Below are 9994 nucleotides of genomic sequence, written 5' to 3' on the forward strand. Positions count from 1 at the left end.
CAATATGGTAGTGTGCCTCAGTTTCCCTTTCATACAGCACATCAGGTTTGGAATGTATTTTCCCTGTGAAAAGTTCCAACACTGTTTACATGCATTAACTGTGAAACATCAGTATAGCAAGGCCCTTTAACATAAAGTGTGTTTTCATGTATTCCTTTCAACATGTTTAAGGGATTTTCCAAAAGATTAGGCACATTGTACATTGTTACAGTTCTTGGCCATATCAACACATTAGTTACAAAAATTAGCATTAGCAATAACAACAAATTCATTGCAAGTGTCCATTTACAATCATGTTTGTCATGCCACACCCTTGGCTCAATACCATTGGAATTTGGGCATTTTAGGGTTAACCTGTGGGTTCCTTTGCAAAATTCAGTCTTCTCTTCCTTCTTGTTCTTCCGGACTAAACCCTGATTTCTCTTGCTTAACAGAGATCACGGGCTGATGGGGTGGGCCCTCTGTGCTAACAGCTATTAGCAAGTCTTTCTTCTCCCTGCCAGCCAAGTAATTCGCATCAACACAGACACTCGCTTTTAACTTCTTAGCTGCTATGGATTCCACGGCTGGACTTTGTCTTACAGAGATACCACACAAATCCAAAGAGTCTGAGGGTGAGAGCTGGCTTGCTCTCCCCTGCCTCCTCAAGCATTTAGCCATACAACTGTTCTGCCCTGAAACACCAGTAACTGAATCTGTCCTCAGATCCTGAAGCACAGACTGCTCACTTACAGATTCAGCATGGAGACATTCCTGTCCCAACAGCATTGTCTCCCCACCAACAAGCTGGCCACACACAGCCAGGTGGTTATAGGGCTGCTCAACTTCCTTAACAGCTTCTACTCCATCTGAGACCTTTTCAAAGCTGCCCACACTGGATCTCTCAAAAGGAAAGTCAGTGGATCCATTCACAACAGAAAATTTCTGGCTGTTAGGAACTGAAACTTTCTTGATTAAATCACTTTTACACCCTTCAGTTGCAGTAAACTGCTTGCACAGGCTACCATGAGGATTCCTTTCCCTAGGAGCTTCTCTAAGCAGCAATTCACCCCCTCAGGAATTCTGCCCTTCCCCTCTTCACCTAGGGCTTGCTCTAAAGGAACACTTCCCTGAGCAACCACAGATGCTACAGACTTTCTAGATAACAGGTCAGAAGTAGTCTCCTTCCCTTGGCCATGAACAAGTTCAGGAATCTTTTCCTTCTTGCTACAAGTTGTCAAACTGTCAGTCGGTAACACAATTAAATCACCTTTATGCTCTCCTTGTGCCCTGGCTGGGGTATCACCCTGATCAGACAGAGTTGCTGCACCCTTTTCCAACCACACATTAGCAACTGGCAAACTACAAGCACCAGAATTGTCTGTTCTCTGGGATTTTGCTATGACACTAACTGGATGCAACCTAGTTACAGTGCCATTCCCCCCAGCAGACACAAACTCAGGACCATTCCCTTCCTGGGCTTTAGCTGTATTTACAACCAACTTCGAGACAACTGAATCACCCTCAACCATTACAGGCTGACAGGCACCTTCTGTCTGCTCCACAGACACAGAAGAGCTGGAGACACATTCTCCTTCACCAGGCACACAGCTTGGGATTTTACTTCCCTTGTCCCAGCACACAGGGCTGTTCACAGACAACTGCTTGGAGACTGGAGTAGCTTCCTTTATAGGCAAGTCAATACTCCTGACAGACACAGGCACATTCCCTCCACTGTCACATTTCTCCACACAGGAAACAGGTAAGGGATATGGACACTCATCTTCCACTATCCCTCCCTTCCCAAATTGCTGATTAGACAAAGCCATCAGCTCACAAGGCTGCCTAGTCTCCTGCAAACTTTCCCTACCAGGCACATTGCCTCTCCCAACAGATAAGCTGCTGCTCTTTTCACTACACTGAGCTACTTTTAGCAAATCACAGTTACCCATTTCAGGGTTACTTCTACAAGCTGCACTAGCCACCAATCCATTACCCATTACAAATTTACCCTCTCCTTCCTCAGTTAGGGATTTAACCTGACCATCTACTTTAATCTGCTCCTGAGAAACATTTTCCTCACCAATGAGATCTTTCTGCTCTTGATCTAACTCCAGATTCACTTCTGAGACATCAGACAGACATTCAGAAACTTCATTCCCAGACAAACTGCTTTCTTGTACAGACAAACAGATATTTCTCCCCAGGTTAGAACTCCCATCTCCCCAGCCATAGCAAAACTGGTTAAACACAGAAAACTGCCCAGAGTAACCCCATATATCAACACAGTTATAAACTGGACTTTCAAGAGGATACAGTTTCTGCCGTTCTTCCCTTGCTTTTTTGACTTGGAGCTGGAGTCTAGCAGTTTCTTGTTGTATTTTGTGAGTCTCCTGCTGCACCTTGCGAGTCTCCTCCTCAGCAGCCAGCACCTCCAGACGTCCCTTACGAGCTTTTTCTTCTCTCTCAGCAGCCTCTCTCTTTCTCTCATCCGCCTCCCTCTTTCTCTCAGCCGCCTCTCTCTTTCTCTCAGCCGCCTCTCTCTTTCTCTCAGCCGCCTCTTTCTCCAGCTGGGCCAAGACTTGCTTCTCTTCCATTCGAATTTTTGCCAGTTCTTGCTCATAATCAAACTGCAGGCTGTCTCTCAAGGCTTGCAGTTTCCTTGCTTTTTGTCTCATGGTCACTGATCTTTAACCAACCAAACTCTCAATCCCACATTTAAATTTTGGATAGCGTGGGGTTCTGACCCAAAGCTTAATTGACCTGGTTCTGTGGATCCTGCCGACTACGCCACTGTGACGGAGCGATTCTGGCGGGACCCAACTGAGAGTGCCAAATCAGGACCAATTGCTTAAACAGGGCAGTTACAGCCCTAGGCTGGGGTTTTTCCACCTCTAAAGCAAACCAAACCAGCCAGACAAAAAGGACTTTGGTCTCACCCCACTGGCTAACCACAAGTCACACAAGCAATTTCCTTAGACACTCCAGTCTCCCAGCATCACCACCTGTGCACTATTCCTGGGGATGAATGGTTATGAAAACCAACACCCCAATAAAAGAAAAAGGTTCCCTCGATCCCAAAGGACCAAGCCCCAGACCCAGGTCAATATACACATCAGATCTTACCCACAAATCACGCTGTTGCCAATCCTTTAGAATCTAAAATCTAAAGGTTTATTTACAAAGGGAAAAAGGTAGAGATGAGAGGTAGAATTGGTTAAATGCAATCAGTTACATACAGTAATGGCAAAGTTCTTAGTTCAGGCTTGCAGCAGTGATGGCATAAACTGCAGGTTCAAAATTGAGTCTCTGGAAAACATCCCCCACTGGGATGGGTCCTTCAGTCCTTTGTGCAGAGCTTCAGTTTGTAGCAAAGTCCCTCCAGAGGTCAGAAGCAGGATTGAAGACAAGATGGAGATGAGGCCTTAGCCTTATATAGACTTTTCCAGGTGTAAGAATCCCTTTGTCTTCACTGTGGAAATTTACAGCAAAAATATGGAGTCTGGAGTCACATGGGCCCGTCCCTGCATACTTTGCTGAGTCACAAGGCGTGTCTGCCTTCTCTCCATGGGTCAATTGTGTAGCTGATGGCTCTTTAATGGGCCATCAACCCAGCTATGCAGGGCTGACATCAGCTTGTCTGGGACACTTCCCAGAGGCAGAGCATAAAACAAAGTATAGACATTACAGAGCCAATACTTATAACTTCAACTACAAAATTATACACAGACATACAGACAGCATAATCATAACCAGCAACCCAGAACCTGGTCTTAGACACCTTATATGACCCCCTTTACTTAGGATTTGGTGCCACTACAGGACCTTGGTTGCAACCCATGTTCTATATGGTCCCCATTTATATCAATAACGTCACAACAGCGAAACAGTTTTTCAGTGTCAAAAGTTCTGACTATTGGTAACATCCGTTGATTTGGTTTCGTCGCCAGCGAGGCGCTACCGACGCGACCCCGGCAAGCCGCAGTCTTGCACCCATTGAAAACAAGCCTCCTGCACCGCTGGGATCCTGGCCAGGGGCTGGCCTTTCCAGGAGGTGGGTAGAGCTGAGGTCGAAGGAAGCAGAGCAAGAGGCTGAACATGACTGAGCTTGGAAGATGCTATTTTGAGGGATTTAAGAAGCCTAAATCCTCCCACACTGGCTCGGGCCGGAGGAAGAAGCCTTGCAAAGGACCGTGCAAGAGGGAAGTCCATTCTATGCTCACCACCGTTGCATCAGAGCCGTGTGAGTCTGCGGCTGCTGCTGTGGAGTGCTAATGGAACTGTCCCTGGTGCACGTCTCCCTGGGCCCCACGTCCGTGTGGCAGATCCCCCTCCCGGCATCCCATGCCATCAGCACAGCGTCAAGGCTTTCAGAATAGCTTTGGCACCCGACTCAGTAGCCAAGTTCTACATCCTCTGCTTTGGGAGCTTGTTCCTCCATGCAAGCTCCCCGCCAGTGCGGCTGGGCATGTGGGATTATCCTGTGCCCATCCTGTGAAAGAAACGTAGCTTTTAATGTTCACCCCGCGTGGCCACTCCTCCGTTAGCAGCCACGTGCTGGGGTTACATTTCCAAGCTCTAGTTTCAGATTTTCCTTTTTATTCCTGTAGCTCCCTTGTCACAAACCAACTTAGTGGAGGAACTTGCTTTGTAAATATTAAGAGATGTAAGAACATAAGAATGGCCACATTGGGTCAGACCAGTGGTCCATCTAGCCCAGTCTCTGACCGTGCCCAATGAATGACAGGGAAGGAACAGAACAGGGCAGTTATCGAGTCATCCATCCCCTGTTGTCCACTCCCAGCTTCTGGCAGTCAGAGCTTTAGGGGCACCAACGGCATGGGGTTACATCCCTGACCATGTTGGCTAATAGCCATGGATGGACCTATACTCCGGGAATTTAACTAATTCTTCTTTGAACCCTGTTACAGTTTTGGTCTTCACAAACCCCCTGGCAAGGAGTTCCAAAGGTTGACTGTGCACTGGGTGAAGAAATACTTCCTTATATATGTTTTAAAACTGCTGCCTATTAACTTCATTGGGTGACCCGCAGTTCTTGTGTTAGGAGAAGGGGTAAATAACACTTTGTTATTCACTTTCTCCACACTGGTCATGATTGTATAGACCCCGATCACATCTCCCTTTCGTCGTCTCTTTTCTAGACTGAACAGTCGCGTCTTTTCAATCTCTCCTCAGACGGAAGCTGTTCCATTTCCCTAATCGTTTTTGTTCCCCTTCTCTGTCCTTTTTCCAATTCTAATATATATTTTCTGAGATGGGGCAAACACATCTGCCCGTAGTCTTCAGGTGTGGGTGTCACATGCATGTGTATCTCCACTAGGATATTTTCTGTCTTATGATCTATCCATGTCCTAATGGTTCCCAGCATTCTGTTCACTTTTTTGGCTGCCGCTGCACATTGAGTGGATGTTTTCAGAGAACTATCCACAGTGACTCCAAGATCTCTGCCTTGAGTGGTAACAGCTAATTTAGACCCCAGCATTTTATATGTACAATTGGGATTATGTTTTCCAATGTGCATTATTTTGCATGTATCAACATTGAATTTTATCCGCCATTTTATTGCCCAGTCACCCAGTTCTGAGAGCTCCTTTTGTGGCTCTTCGCAGTCTGCCTGGGACTTAACTATCTTGAGCAGTTTTGTATCATCTGCAAATTTTGCCACCAAACTGTTTACCCCTTTTTCCAGATCATTTAGGATTATGTTAAATAGGACTGGGCCCAGTACAGACCCCCTGGGGAACACCACTATTTACCTCTCTCCATTCTGAGAGCTGACCATTTATTCCTACCCTTTGTTTCCTATCATTTAACCAGTTACCGATCCATGAGAGGACCTTCCCTCTTATCCCATGGCAGCTTAGCTTGCTTGAGTCTTTGGTGTGGGAACTTCTCAAAGGCTTCCTGAAAGTCCAAGTACCCTATAGTCACTGGATCCTCCTTGTCCACATGCTTGTTGACCCCCTCAAAGAATTCGAGTAGATTGGTGAGCCATGATTTCCCTTTACAAAAGCTGTGTTGACTCTTCCACAGTAAATCGAGTTCAACTATGTGTGTCTGATAATTCTGTTCTTTACTATAGTTTCAACCAGTTTGCCTGTTACTGAAGTTAGGCTTATGGGCCTGTAATTGCCAGGATTGTCTCTGAAGCCTTTTTTAAAGATTGGTGTCACGTTAGCTATCCTCCCGTCACATGACACATCACAAAAATGTCTGGTTCTGCGTTATCATCAGAGCTTGCTCTTTCCCAGCTGTATTTTGCTTTGGGGGGTTGTTTTTGCAGTTTGCACTGGGGGAGAGGGGTGACAAACTTTGGCCTTTATTGCATGGATGGACCTATCCTCCATGAATTTAGCTAATTCTTCTTTCAACCCAGTTATAGTTTTGGTCTTCACAAAACCCCCTGGCAAGGAGTTCCACAAGTTGACTGTGCATTGTCCTGCTGTTGCCTCCACATTTCTGGCACCCAAATCTGGTCTGTGCCGTTGTTTACTCTTGAATCTTTCTGTATCTTTGTGATTAGATGCACTTCGGTTCTCTCACTGCTTGTTAACTCTTTGCTTCAGGAAGCAGAGTTTTCACTAGGTGCTCAATGGCCTCCCCTGGCAGCCAGCTTAGTGTAAAAAGTGCATCTTGCCCAAGTGACATTCTTGGGAGGATCAAAGAATTCTTGACATTTCTGAAGGACTTTGGCTAGCGGTTTTTGGTCCCCTCCAGGGTGAAAGACTGGAATAGCAGAGGGCTGAAGTCAGGGTTAGGGCACTGGCAGAGCTGTAGGGGCCGGTTCCCCACTCTGGAAGAGAGGAAGGACGGGAGAGGAGGGCTGGGGCACATGAGTTATGAGGAGAGGCTGAGGGAACTGGGGTTATTTAGTCTGCAGAAGAGAAGAATGAGGGAGGATTTGATAGCTGCTTTCAACTACCTGAAGGGGGGTTCCAAAGAGGATGGATCTAGACTGTTCTCTGTGGTACTAGGTGGCAGAACAAGGAGCAATGGTCTCAAGTTGCAGTGGAGAGGTTTAGGTTGGATAGTAGGAAAACCCTTTTTCACTAGGAGGGCGGTGAAGCACTGGAATGGGTTACCTAGGGAGGTGGTGGAATCTCCTTCCTTAGAGGTTTTTAAGGTCAGGCTTGACAAAGCCCTGGCTGGGATGATTTAGGTGGGGTTGGTCCTGCTTTGAGCAGGGGGTTGGACTAGATACCTCCTGAGGCCCCTTCCAACCCTGAGATTCTATGATTCTATGACTATGGGGCACTGGCAGAGCTGAGGGGAGCCCAGGGCTGGTAGCAGGGGGCTGCGGGTCGGGACTGAGGGGCACCGGCAGAGAGGTGTGTGGGGTGCCCAGGGCTGGGAGAGCCGGGGGCTGCAAATCAGGCCTGGAAGCTGGGGGTGGGGGTGGGGGGGTGAGTGGGGTTCATGGAAACCCAGAGCTGTGATTCCTTCTCCCCACCCCCATCCCTCTCTGGTCTGGCTGCCTGCTCAGCGAGCGCCGGATTCGGGGGCGGTGCGACGTCACTCTGGGGAACCGGGCGCCACCGGGCCCAGGACTGGCCTGGTGCCAGCGGCCTGGGATTTATGAATGGAGAGACACACCCTGCGGGCGTGGCGGCTGGAACTAGCTCCCTGGTGGACTGCGCCATAGGAGAGCTGGGCAGCAGCTGGTCACCCTTGCCACAGTCACCAGGGCCTGGCCTTGCCTGCCCACTCCCAGCCTGGCTAATCAGACCCTGCTGGGTGCAGATTAACAAGGCCGGCCCCACGCTGATAAGGTGTCCAGGGTGTTCCCTGCCCTGTTTAGTTGCCATGGATTTGCTGGTCCCAAACATCCCGGGCGTCAGTGTGGCCTGGAAGCTGCCAGCCTTCCCCATTACCCCTTCCCCTGTGGGCAGTTGTGCCTTGGCTGCAGAATAGCCACCTGTGGAACTCCCTGCAGCAGGACCCTTGCAGCCTGCTGGCCCTGGAGCTGCAGAAGGAGCGAGCAGGAGGCTCTCTGGGGTGGGGACCATGCCCCCCACCTGACCCGTGTATTGCAGCTGGCGGGCACAGCCAAACAGCCCCATGAGTTGCCCCCTGGGATCGCTCAGGCCTTTCTCTCAGCTGCTCACTGGGGTCCCGGCCAACAGCCAGGGTAGCGTGGGAAGGGGACTGCAGGTGGCAGAGGGGTGAACCGGGCTGACTGCCGGCCATGCCCTGCCTGGCCCCAGAGCGCCCTCAGTTCCCGAGCGGGCGGGCGGGCGGGCGAACCCCACTCGCCTTGTCGATTGCCCCAGGGCTGCAGAGCATGGTGAGCTGCGCCCGACCCGGCTGCTCCGAGTCACCCGCCAACGCAGTAATTAGAGCCTCCCAGCACCCCTGCGACCCAGCCCACACTCCTCTGCCCGGCCCGGTGGTGCAGGCCCGGCCCTGCCTGGGCCTCACCTGGCCCGTCGGTCGCGCTGCATTTTCTACATTCCTCCTGCCATTGAGTCACCAGGGCTCCCGTGCCAGGCTGGCTGTTCGCCTGGATCGGCCGGCCAGGAGAGCTGCTTGGCCCGGCCCCCGCCCTGCCGGGCACTCGAGAGGCCTTTGGGCTCTGTGCTGCCTGCAGCGCCCGTCTCGCCCCCTCCTGGCTCCTGTGGTGGGGGAGGTGACCCCAGCGCTGCACCCACTGACCCAGCCCTGGCAGTGACTGCAAGCTGGGCACAGGCCGGGTCCAGCTCCGAGCCGGGCATGGCTCTGCCCTGGGATGGAGCAGGACCGGCCCCTGCGTGGCCTGTGCCTTTGTAGTGTTTCCCGTCCATTCATGTCACCAGAGCATCGGTGCCTCCCCATGGAGAGGGACGACCCGAGGGGGCCCCGGCGCAGGAGACCCAGCCTAGCGGCTGAGCCAAACTGCCCACCAGGCAGGAGAAGCCGGGGCAGAGCTGGGAGGAGCAGGTGGCTGTACAGGACGGGGGGCCCGAGACGCCCGTGCAGCCCTGTGCAGAGCCTGAGGCAGCCCCGGGGCTTAGTTCAAGTCCCCCGTGGATCAGTGTACGCGCCCCCCAGCTCAGCCGCTCGGAGCATTACGGTAAAGTGGGGCCGAGGCCCCGGCTGTGTCTGCTGCTCCAGGGAAGGCTTGTGCTGCGGTGGGGTGGGAGGGGAGGTGCCTCGTGCTGTGGGGGTGGGGAGGTGCCTCGTGCTGCAGGGGGGGAGGTGCCTTGTGCTGTGGGGGGCTCCAGGAGCTCAACACAGCACCAGCGAAAGGCGAGATGCACCCCCGGCCCCCCCGCCAGGTGTGTGACAGACAGTGGGCACCTGGCCACGGAGAGCAAGGCTGAAGGTGCAGCATGCAGCCGTCTCCGCCCCCGAGCTGCTGTGTGTGCGCCTGTGTGTGTGCTTGTGTCTTCGTGTGTACACGTGTGTGGGGGTTTCTAGCCATGTGTGTGCGTGTGCGCATGTGTGTACACGAGTGTGTGCACAAGTGGTGAATGTGTGAGTGACTGTGTGTAGGTGAGTGTGCAGTGAGGTGTGCACACGCGCGTGCAGAGGTGAATACCAAGTGTGTGTACGTGGCTGGATACAGCCTTGGGAATCCCCAGACCTGACGTGAAATGACTGCGGTCAGGGCCGGCCAGGCCGGGCCAGGCAGGGACCGACCTCCCAGGGACCCGGCTGCCTGTGCCCTGCAGTCCATTCCCAGGGCTTCGGTCAGCCTGGCACAGCACAACCGTCCCCCGGCCAGCCTTGGGCCCCACCTCCGCACGCCCCTTGTCCAGCCATCCCTCAGCAGGGTGTGCGGGTTCCCAGCTCCCTCCCCGGCGTGAATCCGGAGGGACCCCCCTGCAGGGAGGGGACAGGCCGGCTCCCTCAGGGCCGCCCCGCAGAGCTGCTGGGCTGGAGTCAGCAGGACGGGGGCTGGCCCGAGTCCCCCTCCCCCCGCCCCATCCGCAATCCCCGCAGACACGTGGGGCCAGGAGGCGCCCGGGAAGCTCACGGGCCTCCCGGCTCTGCCCCCGGCCAAGTCGTGCTGGAT

This window comes from Mauremys reevesii, linkage group 8, assembly GCF_016161935.1.
Source record: "Mauremys reevesii isolate NIE-2019 linkage group 8, ASM1616193v1, whole genome shotgun sequence".
In the NCBI taxonomy this organism is placed as follows: Eukaryota; Metazoa; Chordata; order Testudines; family Geoemydidae; genus Mauremys; species Mauremys reevesii.